Raw genomic sequence first — 10,651 nt, 5'->3', positions numbered from 1 at the left:
AACAAGATACGCTACATCTGTGTTAGCAAAAGCTCGTTGTGTTCGTCACACCGCAGCATTGTGTCTGCGTGATTAACCAGGTAGTCCATCTCTATGGATAAGACAGGCCTGCAAACATAATGTCCTGAATATGTAATAGATTATTCCGGAGCCAGTGTGTGTAGCTCCTTGCAACAGAGCTGTCTCCCTGGAAAAAGTGCCAATTATAATATTAAAGCTGTCTCTACCAGTGACCTTTTTGCATTTGCTCTGTATGCTATTACACTCAATCAAGAAAGGTCAGCGGTGGACGTGGGTCCCATGCAAAAAACCGTGTGTTCTTTCATCTTGTGTTCGCCGTTTGTGCACCGGAGTGATGAAATCCAAATTGTACAGACACATGGCACATCGTCCAACGTGAGTCTGCGGATGTGGTGTTTGCATTCTCTCATATGACTCGAATGCCAACAACATGCACTATATGGTTAATTAGCGTCATGTAGGAAGATCGTCGTCGTTTCACTGTTTCATTAATAGTTATTTTGGATTTATTCAGTTGAACAAAAGTCAGTTTCACACAATCCCTGAGTTAAAGCATCTATTTAATAGCTGCTGTCATTGTCCCTCTTATGGTAGAGTCACAGAAGAAGAACATGAACATAGACTGAGTTTACTTTAAAAAAAAAACAAACAAAAAAAACAAAAACACAACAAATAAACAAAAGATTTCTATTACACTAAAGTCTTGTCATCTTTGAAAAACATTTACTAAATTGCTCTGTTTTCTGTTGTGATATGATCCATATACAATAAAGATCTATTTTCTGAGATCAATATGCAATAAAGTTAAACTTGTCTGCCACTCACACAGTGATGATGGTTTCCACACAGCACACTGTGGGAGAACAGCTCCACCTGCTTTGCATAGTCATATTAGTGTATGAGAAGGGAGCCACTTGGTGGGCAAACTGTGAATTTCTCTCATCCACTTCCTTCTGAAAATAAACAGCACTTTTAAATTAGGCAATGCTTCTCCTCCTCTTATATCAGACAATACAAACACTCACTCACACAATGTATTGATGGTGCATTATTCAGGAGGAAGAAAATCTGATTTAGATATATTTTTTATATATAAAAAACAATCTGCATGGCATTATATATTATAGTTGGCATCCTCTGTGTTTGGTCATTTTACTGTGTTTTTGTTGCCAGTGAGTTTTATTTGTATAGCACCAGGACAGGACGACAGTTTTCATGCAGAGCAGGTATTTGTTGTACTCCATTATTTACACAGACTCACTGTTCCCCCTCAAAAATAATAGGTCAGTCTAATCAAATTTGAGGTTTGCAGTGTTACATTTCAGAAAAGGAGGATATAGAAAAAGTCATTGTCCTGTTGCAGTGACTTTAAAATAACATTGTGCATGAAATCAGGGATTTCTGGCAGAAAAAGAAACACCTCAGAAGTTACTAAATCAGTCCTCGACTGCCACTGTTTTGTGCCCAGATTTAAATGCAATTTGTGTGTAAGAGTCTCCAGGATTAGAAATTGGCAGTTAAAAGTTTGTGCGAAACACTGATACATTCACTATACATGTTCATGACCTGAATTTCATATCGGGACATTGAGGGGGTGGTGTTCATGACGGGGTTACAGGTGGGAAGGCTTTCGAAGCCAGCGACCGCCGTTCGAGACCAGGATATTGAAAGGCAGTCAGCACTCTGGCAGAAGTAAACACAGCCGCAGACGCAGGTGACCAGCTGATCGGTGACTTCTGAGGGGAACAGTTTCCCTCAACTAGACAGAACAAGTTTAACTACAGCAAAGGTTCAGTATGATAATCGGTTCGGAGGCGGTCTGCAGCCTGTCAGTCAGAATGAGAAGGACCCGGGTGTGTTACTACCCATCACTCCTAAGCCTCCACAAAAGGAGTCAGGAGTCAGTCTCCACACCCTGCACACAGGTGATCTCAATCCACTGCAATCAGTCCAGAGGGATTTTAAAATTCACCTAAAATTACAGAGAAAAGATAGCACAGGGGACAATTTCCCACATTTTCCTAAACCACGTGGTTTTCACGCCTGTAACCTCACCAGGCCATGAGCACAACCCTTAATAACACCAAAGAACTATGAAGTTGTAACATAAAGAAATGTGACGTTACAAGATATCTGTGTTTTGCAGACACATACTTTTCAGACATTATCCTGCCTATTGGTTTGGTGTTTCATGAGAACGTTTATTTGTATTTGTTGACATAATAAAATAAGTTTTTTTCTTGGTTTGCATGTGAAACATCAGGTCAGACTGCTTTATTATACTTGTCAAGTGTTTGCTATTCAAACGTGTACAACAATGTCTTTCACCACTGACCAGCAGGATGAGTCACAGCCCTCCCTCTCTGATATTTATCTGTTTCAAGTTCCATCAGATCAGCTCGGCGTACTTTTGGCACAAACGCTGGAAAATGAGTTCAGAAGGCGGCCTGGTGCTGCGGCTTGCTGATTAATATTAATTCCTCCCACTACGGGAGTCTGCATTTGATTCCCGGCCCATTGTGCTTACTTTTCATTCACTTCAGTGGTATCGCAGAGTCGGCCGCCTGCTCTGTAAGTGCCACTGAATGAATATTCAGCTATCGAACAACTTTCATCTGTGAACATTTGGGCTCGACCCCTCCATTTGTCACTCGCAGCGATGTTATATTTCTCTCCTTTGGGAATGCATTTTGTTTGGTGAGTGCGGCTCTCTGTTAGCAGGCGGACACTCACTTACTGCGTCGACGGAGACTGTTAAATTTTGATTCATCATTTTCTCGTGGGCGGGGGGAACGGTCCACTGCCAAACACAGCGTTTTGTCTGAATAAAAGGGATGAATCAATTGGTCCCGGTGGGAAAGAGACATTTCTGTATTACAGTGATATTTTGCGAGTTAGCGCACAAACACAAACACAAACAAACAAATCTTCTCCGTGCGATGATGAGGAGCGAGCTGAATCATAAGCGGGAAACAAAGATAATTCTAGAGAGGCAGTTGAATCAGAGGCGAGTGCGTTATATGACTTTGTCAGACGTGAAACTTAATTGTTTGATCACTTCTCCGTGGACTAACCTTTTCAGATCAGAGAGGAAAAATGTGACACTTAATTTTTGTCTCTGCGCTTGACGACAAGACAATATCTAAAGGCCTCTAATACAGTTGATGAGAGGACATTTCTTCTACGTCTTATTCAACCACTTCTTATCCATCTTTTGTAGTTTCAACACTTTCTTCCCATGGTTAATGAAGAGATAACCTCTTTTTTTACTGGCCATGTACCAAACACATGGATGATCAGATCAGAACAGTTTAATTTGCCTTTTAATCAGCTACTCTACATAGAAAACATGTTTACAGTATGTACTGAGTATTTCCTTGTCTTTGCTGAAATACAAACTTTGCATTTATATGGCTTCATCATCAGCAGTCAAATCAATAGTTTAATGAATTGTGTGAGAGATAAGAGATAATCAGAAAATGATTTAGTTGTCATTTTAGTTTCACTGTGTGTGTTTTCTAGGATTTCATGGCATCTCTTGCCTGAGTTTCCCTCCACACCTGCGCTGCATCTCCTCCATCAGCTCCTCCTCCCTGTTTTCTAGTGTTTCTCCACCTGCACCTCATCCCCTTGTTAGTTAAGTTTGTATTTGCGTCCAGTCTTTTGTTCACTCATCTGTTTGTGTTCCTGCTGTTCTGTTTCCCTGATGGTCCTAAATCTACTTCATCTGTTGTTATTCCTGCTTGCCGTCTCGTGTGTTTGGGTCCACCTTTCTTCGCTCTTATTGTGACAGTAACAGTATTTTGCTGCCTTCTGTTCAGCAACTTGTTTTTTAATTATTAATATTCAACATTTTACTCAGAATCTGGTGTCCAGACCTCTCCAGCTGCAGCACATTCCCTCCGAGGCGATTTTTGACCTTTTTGTCTGTATAAATATTTGAGTGGATTTTTTTTTTATCCAAGTGAGATATTCTCACAAGTTCCTCTACACTTGCATGCTGTCAGTGCTGGGTAACAGTGATGAATGCCATTAAATGAAATAATCCTCCTTGATTAGCAGGCAATACACACATAAAACATGCCCTTTGAGGTACTTAATGATACTGAACCATTATCAATGTTTTTACAATCTATTACTGGAGCTTTTTATTCTCCCTATAAAACTGTTAACTGCATTACTGTTAGGCTGCCTGTGGCCCTCAAATGGCATCTTACATGTGGATATCAACACATTTCCAGCAAGAATATAAGCATTACTGAAAGATTTTTGTCCTTTATAATTTCAGCCAAACGGCATGTTTTATATTAATGAATGGAGGTTTCTCCGTGCTGAGTGAGGTCTACTGATAGAAACATGGGTGAGAGTGATCAGCCTGAAGTAGGAGCACAATTGTCCTTTGGATGATTTCCAATGACCTTTGCAGGGGTTCATTCTCAGCCAATCAATGCACCGATCTCAGAGCTCAGAATAACTCTGCAACCGCATCCCAGATCCCTCACATGCCTTCATACACATGCCAATATAGATAATAAAGCAAGTAAGAGTATGGATTTATTTTTTTTAATTTGAAATAACACAGCATGCAATCTGCAAAGTAACAAATCTATATCAAAGATATCAAACAAATGTAGAGAAGTAAAAAGTACAACATTCATCTCTAAAAATGTAGCAGTGTTATGAAATACTCCAAGTAAAATATAAGTACATTCAGATTGTACTATATTATACATTCAATTACTGGCAATTCATTTGAGTAGAAGTAGTATGTGGCACAAAACAAAATGACTCAAGTAAACTACAAGTGTCTAAAATCAGTACAGAAGTACAGTTAGTGTACATTAGAGACAAACAGAGATAAATGTATTGATGTTATGTTAGTTTTAATATATAATGTGTTATTCAAGCCGTCACCAGGACACTTTCTCTTTTCATTTGCTGTGTGTTCAGACACAGGATGGCTGATCTGGGTTCAGGGTCGGAAGGATCCTTGCTGAAACTGGAGCTTGAACGCAGGGAATGACACGTCTCTGCTCCCAGAAAAATCTTGGAGGCATTTTAAAAAAGCCCCAGACATCAACCACGCTTTGAACCGTTGCACATTTGGAAATTATGAGTCGGGAAGTGGCTTAATGGAGTGTTTGATGGATTTTAATGAGCTACCACACGACATCCTCCATCAACAGAGACACTGCAGAGATGAAAACGCAGCACATGTAAAAACTACAGCACATTGACTTGTATGTGTGTGAGGAGTGAGGTCAGAATATGCTGTCACCTGTGTGTGTGTGTGTGTGTGTGTGTGTGTGTGTGTGTGTGTGTGTGTGTGGGCAGGACTGTTCCTCTTGCTGTGGATGTTGATGTAGTGCCACCCATAGACAGGTCAATATATTACATCTCCCTCCTCGGCCGCTGTGAGAGGAGATGGTAATCACATAGATGCCAGGAGGAGGAATTAGCAGCAGCACTGTGTTTGTTTGTTTGGTGGATGAAATGCAAGTGACTGTAATCGGCATACTGTGTGGAACAGAGAGTCTGAGAGGTCGTGGTGGTCAGACTCTGACAGTATTTGAAAAAAATCTTGTGTTTTCAATATAATATAATATTTTTTTTTTTTTTTCGTATTTTACAGTCAAATTTCTAACTTCTACACACCACGAGTCACAGAATGGCAAAATCTGCTAGCAGGGTGGAGGCATATGAACTGATATCCCTCTCAGCTGGGCGGGGTAGAACGGAATTATTTGAAATGGGAAAGATTTCTTCACATTAAGAGCTTTTAAAAAGACCAGTCCTCTGTTTTGACTTGCATATGCCTGTTCTGTGCTTTTCTCTTTGCTGTATGATTGATAAAATCTTGTATCTTTCTAAAATTAAATGAAATGTTAATGGTATTACAAATCTAATCAATTTCTTTGTATTTTTCTACATGCCATGTATGTTGCTATGCACCAAAACACCTGTTTCTATAGCACTACAACAGAAAACAACCTCTCTCTAGGGTTATGTGTGAAATTACGTTATTTGTTATCTGTTTTAATATTACAGAAATAAACAGCTGGCATGTGTCATCAGTTACCGGTTAGTCGTGTCAGCAGAATACTAGATAATGAAACGACGCTCCAGAGATGCTGCTTCCTGTACATACTGTGTTTCTACACCAGTGACCTCAGGAGAAGCATGTTCCCAGACACATCATGTTTAATCAAAGGATGATGTCTGTTTACTGTATATTGTGTAAGACAACATAACAAATACCCACCAGTCAGTATGAAATACCTAAAAACATACATATTTATAGTCAATTGTCTGCACTCTCTCTACAGTAGCAGTGGATTGATCTGTTCCCGCAGTAATACGGGAGGAGCGCTCGCTGTCAGCCCGCAGCCTGTCTGTAGGTTCCACCACATTGGTTTTGCTTGATGGTACATGTCAGCAAGACCACGAAACAAAATAGTTTTTGAACGATGCTGGCAAATTGAATCCCCCCTCCATTTGTCGGATGCCGCTGTAAATGGACGCTTATTGACAGCCTCACTGCGGAGGCCGAGATGACCAACCAGCGACATCACGGATCGATACCATTAACTGAGACGTCCCCGCAACGAGCCCGCGTGACTAAACAACAGGGAGGATATGGCCAATATGAACAATGAAGTGCACGTGATGTATTTCAGATGCTCTTGTCTGAATAAATGTACATTTTCTGCAAAAACATTATATTGAACATTGATATTTAGTTTAATCAAAAATACATTATAGAGAAATGAATAAAAACCTCAAACACAGCTGAAAATGTTCTCATCAAAAACATCAGATTTTGATGTTTCCACAGCGGTTTCATGCTTAAAAATGTTAAAACTATCCAGCCAGTTTCTTGTCATCTCATCCAAAACATCCAGTGGTTTCATGCTTACAAATGTTGAAACACTGGGATCCCTTTGTTAAGAATACCCACTGGTTCCTCGTGCGCAGATGTTAAAACCTTTCCAATGGTTTCCTGCTTGAAAATGTTGAGACAATTTAATGGTATCACACCAAGAAATATCAAAGCTAACCAGTGGTTTCAAGCTTGCAAATGTTAGAACTATTCAGTGGTTCTTGGCTTACAAACCTTGATAGGATTCACTGGTTTCACACTTAAAAATGTTAAAACCATCCAGCGGTTTTCAAACTTGCATTTTCTCATCGTCTCATTCAAAACATCCAGTGGTCTCATCCTCAACAATGTTGAAACGCTGCGATCCCTCAAGAATGTCCAGTGGTTTCATGCTGACACCACCACCGTAGCTTCCACCTCACAGAAGTCAGCTCATGTACATGTCACGTGAACGTTGTACTGTAGAGAAGTTGATATAATACCTATGACTCATCTGTGGTGCTCAGTAGATTCTCAGCATTTTGGCGACTTAGCTGGACTCCACTGAGTTACCGGGAGGCGAGTCCATTGACTATTCGTGGTCCTGTCACCTTGTTGAATAAGTGTTCTTATGTCACCTGTTTGTCTTTGTCATCCCGGTGACATTGTCCGTTGATCGATAACCATGGAACAAAGTAGTCAGTGTGAATAATGTGCTAAATTAAGATGTTTAGCAGTTATTGATTATGAATTGCCCCTGCCCTTGAACCCCCCTCACAGCACTCGACTGGTTTATATGCAAAGAGAGCTTTATGTCCTTTTATCACAATGAGAGAGACGTACAGTTTAGGTCAGGCTCGACGGCGCGCCATCTATTTTCAGTATTGCAGATTGCGCGCGTGTCTTCGCACCGAGGCATCCTTAAGCATTGCCCTTTTAAAAATGAGGAGGTGAGTAAAGCATACAAAGCTGCCGTGATTATCTCCATCCTTTACCGCGGTGGTGGATGTGATACAGCGTGCCAAGGAAAAAGGCCCGATCAGCCCAGAACATTTTGTAGGGAAAAGCGGCTTTGCAGCAATCATGGCATGAAGCTCGGGCGAAAATGTGGCCAGAGACATGCAGTCAGAAATTATGTCTCTGTCTCCCAGGGTAAACAAGCCAGCACACATTCATTAAAGAGCTCTCGACTAGACCTCAAATGTGTATTGACCAGCTGGGGACAAATGGGATCCATTTCCCTCTATGAATTGGAGCCATTTGTTACAGTTTAGGATTGATTCTTTGTCATGGCAACCTCCAGTGTACGGTCATGATATAAGAAACTGCATTATCTCGACTGAAATTGATTCGAGAAAAGAGAAAATGGTGGCGTTTTGACAGAGTGAATGACCTCATCAAGATGTGACACAGACTACATGAAGGTGTGTGTGTGTGTGTCTGTGTGTCAAAAAAGTGAGTAAATGTTGACATTACTGCTTTTTTTCAGAGGGCTCATCATCTGTCCCGAACTACAGTCCTCTTGCAGCTGTATTACTTTACTACCATGTACTGTATTCACCGCTTTATTCAGAGATATTTGGACTATTCCTGATAATAGATCTGTTTATCAGCTTCACTGGCTGGTTTGAGTCACAGGTGCAATAATTAAGATTATAGTGAATAACAATCAACACTTAACAATTATGATATATATGTTTTGTATGCAGAGATATCTACTGAGGTTAACATGCTAACCAGCTAGCCTCATCCAGTCCTGGTCCAAAAGGTTCTGTGCTGGCTGTATAAACATCAACACTCACCCAGTGCTATAGGCTGCCAGTATGGATCACTACCTGCACAGCTAACTGAGCTCACTAGCTAACAGCAGCAGTTAGCAGATCACCACCTGCACGGCTAACTGAGCTCACTAGCTAACAGCAGCAGTTAGCAGATCACTACCTGCACGGCTAACTGAGCTCACTAGCTAACAGCAGCAGTTAGCAGATCACCACCTGCGCGGCTAACTGAGCTCACTAGCTAACAGCAGCAGTTAGCAGATCACCACCTGCACGGCTAACTGAGCTCACTAGCTAACAGCAGCAGTTAGCAGATCACTACCTGCACGGCTAACTGAGCTCACTAGCTAACAGCAGCAGTTAGCAGATCACCACCTGCACGGCTAACTGAGCTCACTAGCTAACAGCAGCAGTTAGCAGATCACTACCTGCACGGCTAACTGAGCTCACTAGCTAACAGCAGCAGTTAGCAGTTACTCTTGTGATATGTTGCCCTCTATTTGTTGTGAGTGTCCAATTCTAACATATTGCACCTTTTTTCCCTCATTCTACTCAGTGTTTAGCACAACAAGCTTAAGTTTTGTGTTGTGTACTGTAACACGTGCAAGTATTTTTAGTCTGTAAACATAATGTAGGTCTGTAAAGAAAATAAACTCATCTGATTTGTCATCTGTAACATAAAATCTATTATTAGTTATTCTCTTCCACAGTTAATGAGGGGAAATATATTTAAAAGGTTACCTGGTGTACAAATGTTAGATCTTGATTTTTCTTAGACGTTGCGTACAATACAGTAATCTCTATCTGCTGAAAATGGCACATTTCAGTGTGACGGAGACCTTGGTGTCAGGTTAAAATAGCTCCATCATATCACGTTATGCATACCTGAATGCATTAATATAAAGTAAGTGTGCATATAAGGTTTGGTGTATTCATGGAAGCTGTGACAAAAAACAAAACAAAAACACAGTGCCTAGTGCATTTGCCATCCCACTGGAGAACAGGCCAAACACAGGGAGCCTCGATCCATGTTAAATTTCAGTAATAAGGGTGAGAGCTTTTTTTAGAGTGGATGCGTGGGATGAAGCGAGCACCCCGTTTTCCCACCGTTTCCAAAGACAAAACCTCTGCAACCTGTCAGGAGAGGATACTGGTGAAAGAGGTGTTACTGTATCTCTGACAAGGTACCAAAACCTAATCCTGCAAAGCAGCAGTCTAAATATAAACAACAGTCCTCTGACAGCTTTTTGTTTTTATTCTTTATGCATCTATACTCATATTTAATAATGTGACTGTAGTTAATGCTAGAATGTGACACATGATGACAAAACTGATCAAAATACTGTTTTTTTTTATGTTTTTGAGGTTTGTTAGAAGCAAAAACATTATTTTGAAGGCTATTAGAGCTGTAACTGATGTTTTTAAATCTTTATGATAGCTTATTAGTGAAAATAACTGAAATAACGATACACTTAATTTGTATTAACTAGGAATGTATGATTTACTAATGTTATTAAGAAGTATCATATTTTTATTAAATGCTGTTACAGTTACACAGGTATGAGGAAACTGCTATCTTATCTATATCTTGAAATATTATACAAATACTTTTATACCAATAAAAAACATTGTGTTCATGTTGCTGCTCTGCACGAGAGTCAAATTCAGCTTTTCTCTACCTTTACTTTTTATTTTCACCTTTTTATAACAGCCACCCACTGATTTCTGGAGGATATCTGGTGTTCCAACATTTATTAAAGTGAACGCTCAGACTTTCATCACGCGATTTAGTATTTTTCAAAATAAAATACCTTCTGTATCATTTTACCTATGGACCCATTTGCAAAATGATCATGTGTAGCTCTAACAAACTGCTTCACTTCAACAAATACTCATCTTAAAATATGAACCTTGGCCATCTTGAATTTCGTAAATAAGTGATCTCCACTTCCTGCATTGCACTGATGATCCACTAGAGGGCCATTAACAGGTG

At 40.2% G+C, this 10,651-nt stretch overlaps 1 long non-coding RNA gene across 1 annotated transcript; it reads left to right on the top strand.

The window, feature by feature from the left end:
- The first annotated feature begins 2,031 nt into the window (after positions 1 to 2,031).
- On the top strand, positions 2,032 to 8,328 carry LOC119014194. Its single transcript, XR_005072896.1, has 4 exons — positions 2,032 to 2,718; positions 3,544 to 3,653; positions 4,972 to 5,347; positions 8,305 to 8,328. It is a non-coding gene; the product is annotated as an uncharacterized LOC119014194 (long non-coding RNA).
- Positions 8,329 to 10,651: the final 2,323 nt, after the last annotated feature.

The sequence above is a fragment of the Acanthopagrus latus genome, chromosome 23 (genome assembly GCF_904848185.1).
Source record: "Acanthopagrus latus isolate v.2019 chromosome 23, fAcaLat1.1, whole genome shotgun sequence".
In the NCBI taxonomy this organism is placed as follows: domain Eukaryota; kingdom Metazoa; phylum Chordata; class Actinopteri; order Spariformes; family Sparidae; genus Acanthopagrus; species Acanthopagrus latus.
The sequence above is the reverse complement of the archived record's forward strand: the minus strand, read 5'-3'. Positions and strand labels throughout refer to the sequence as shown.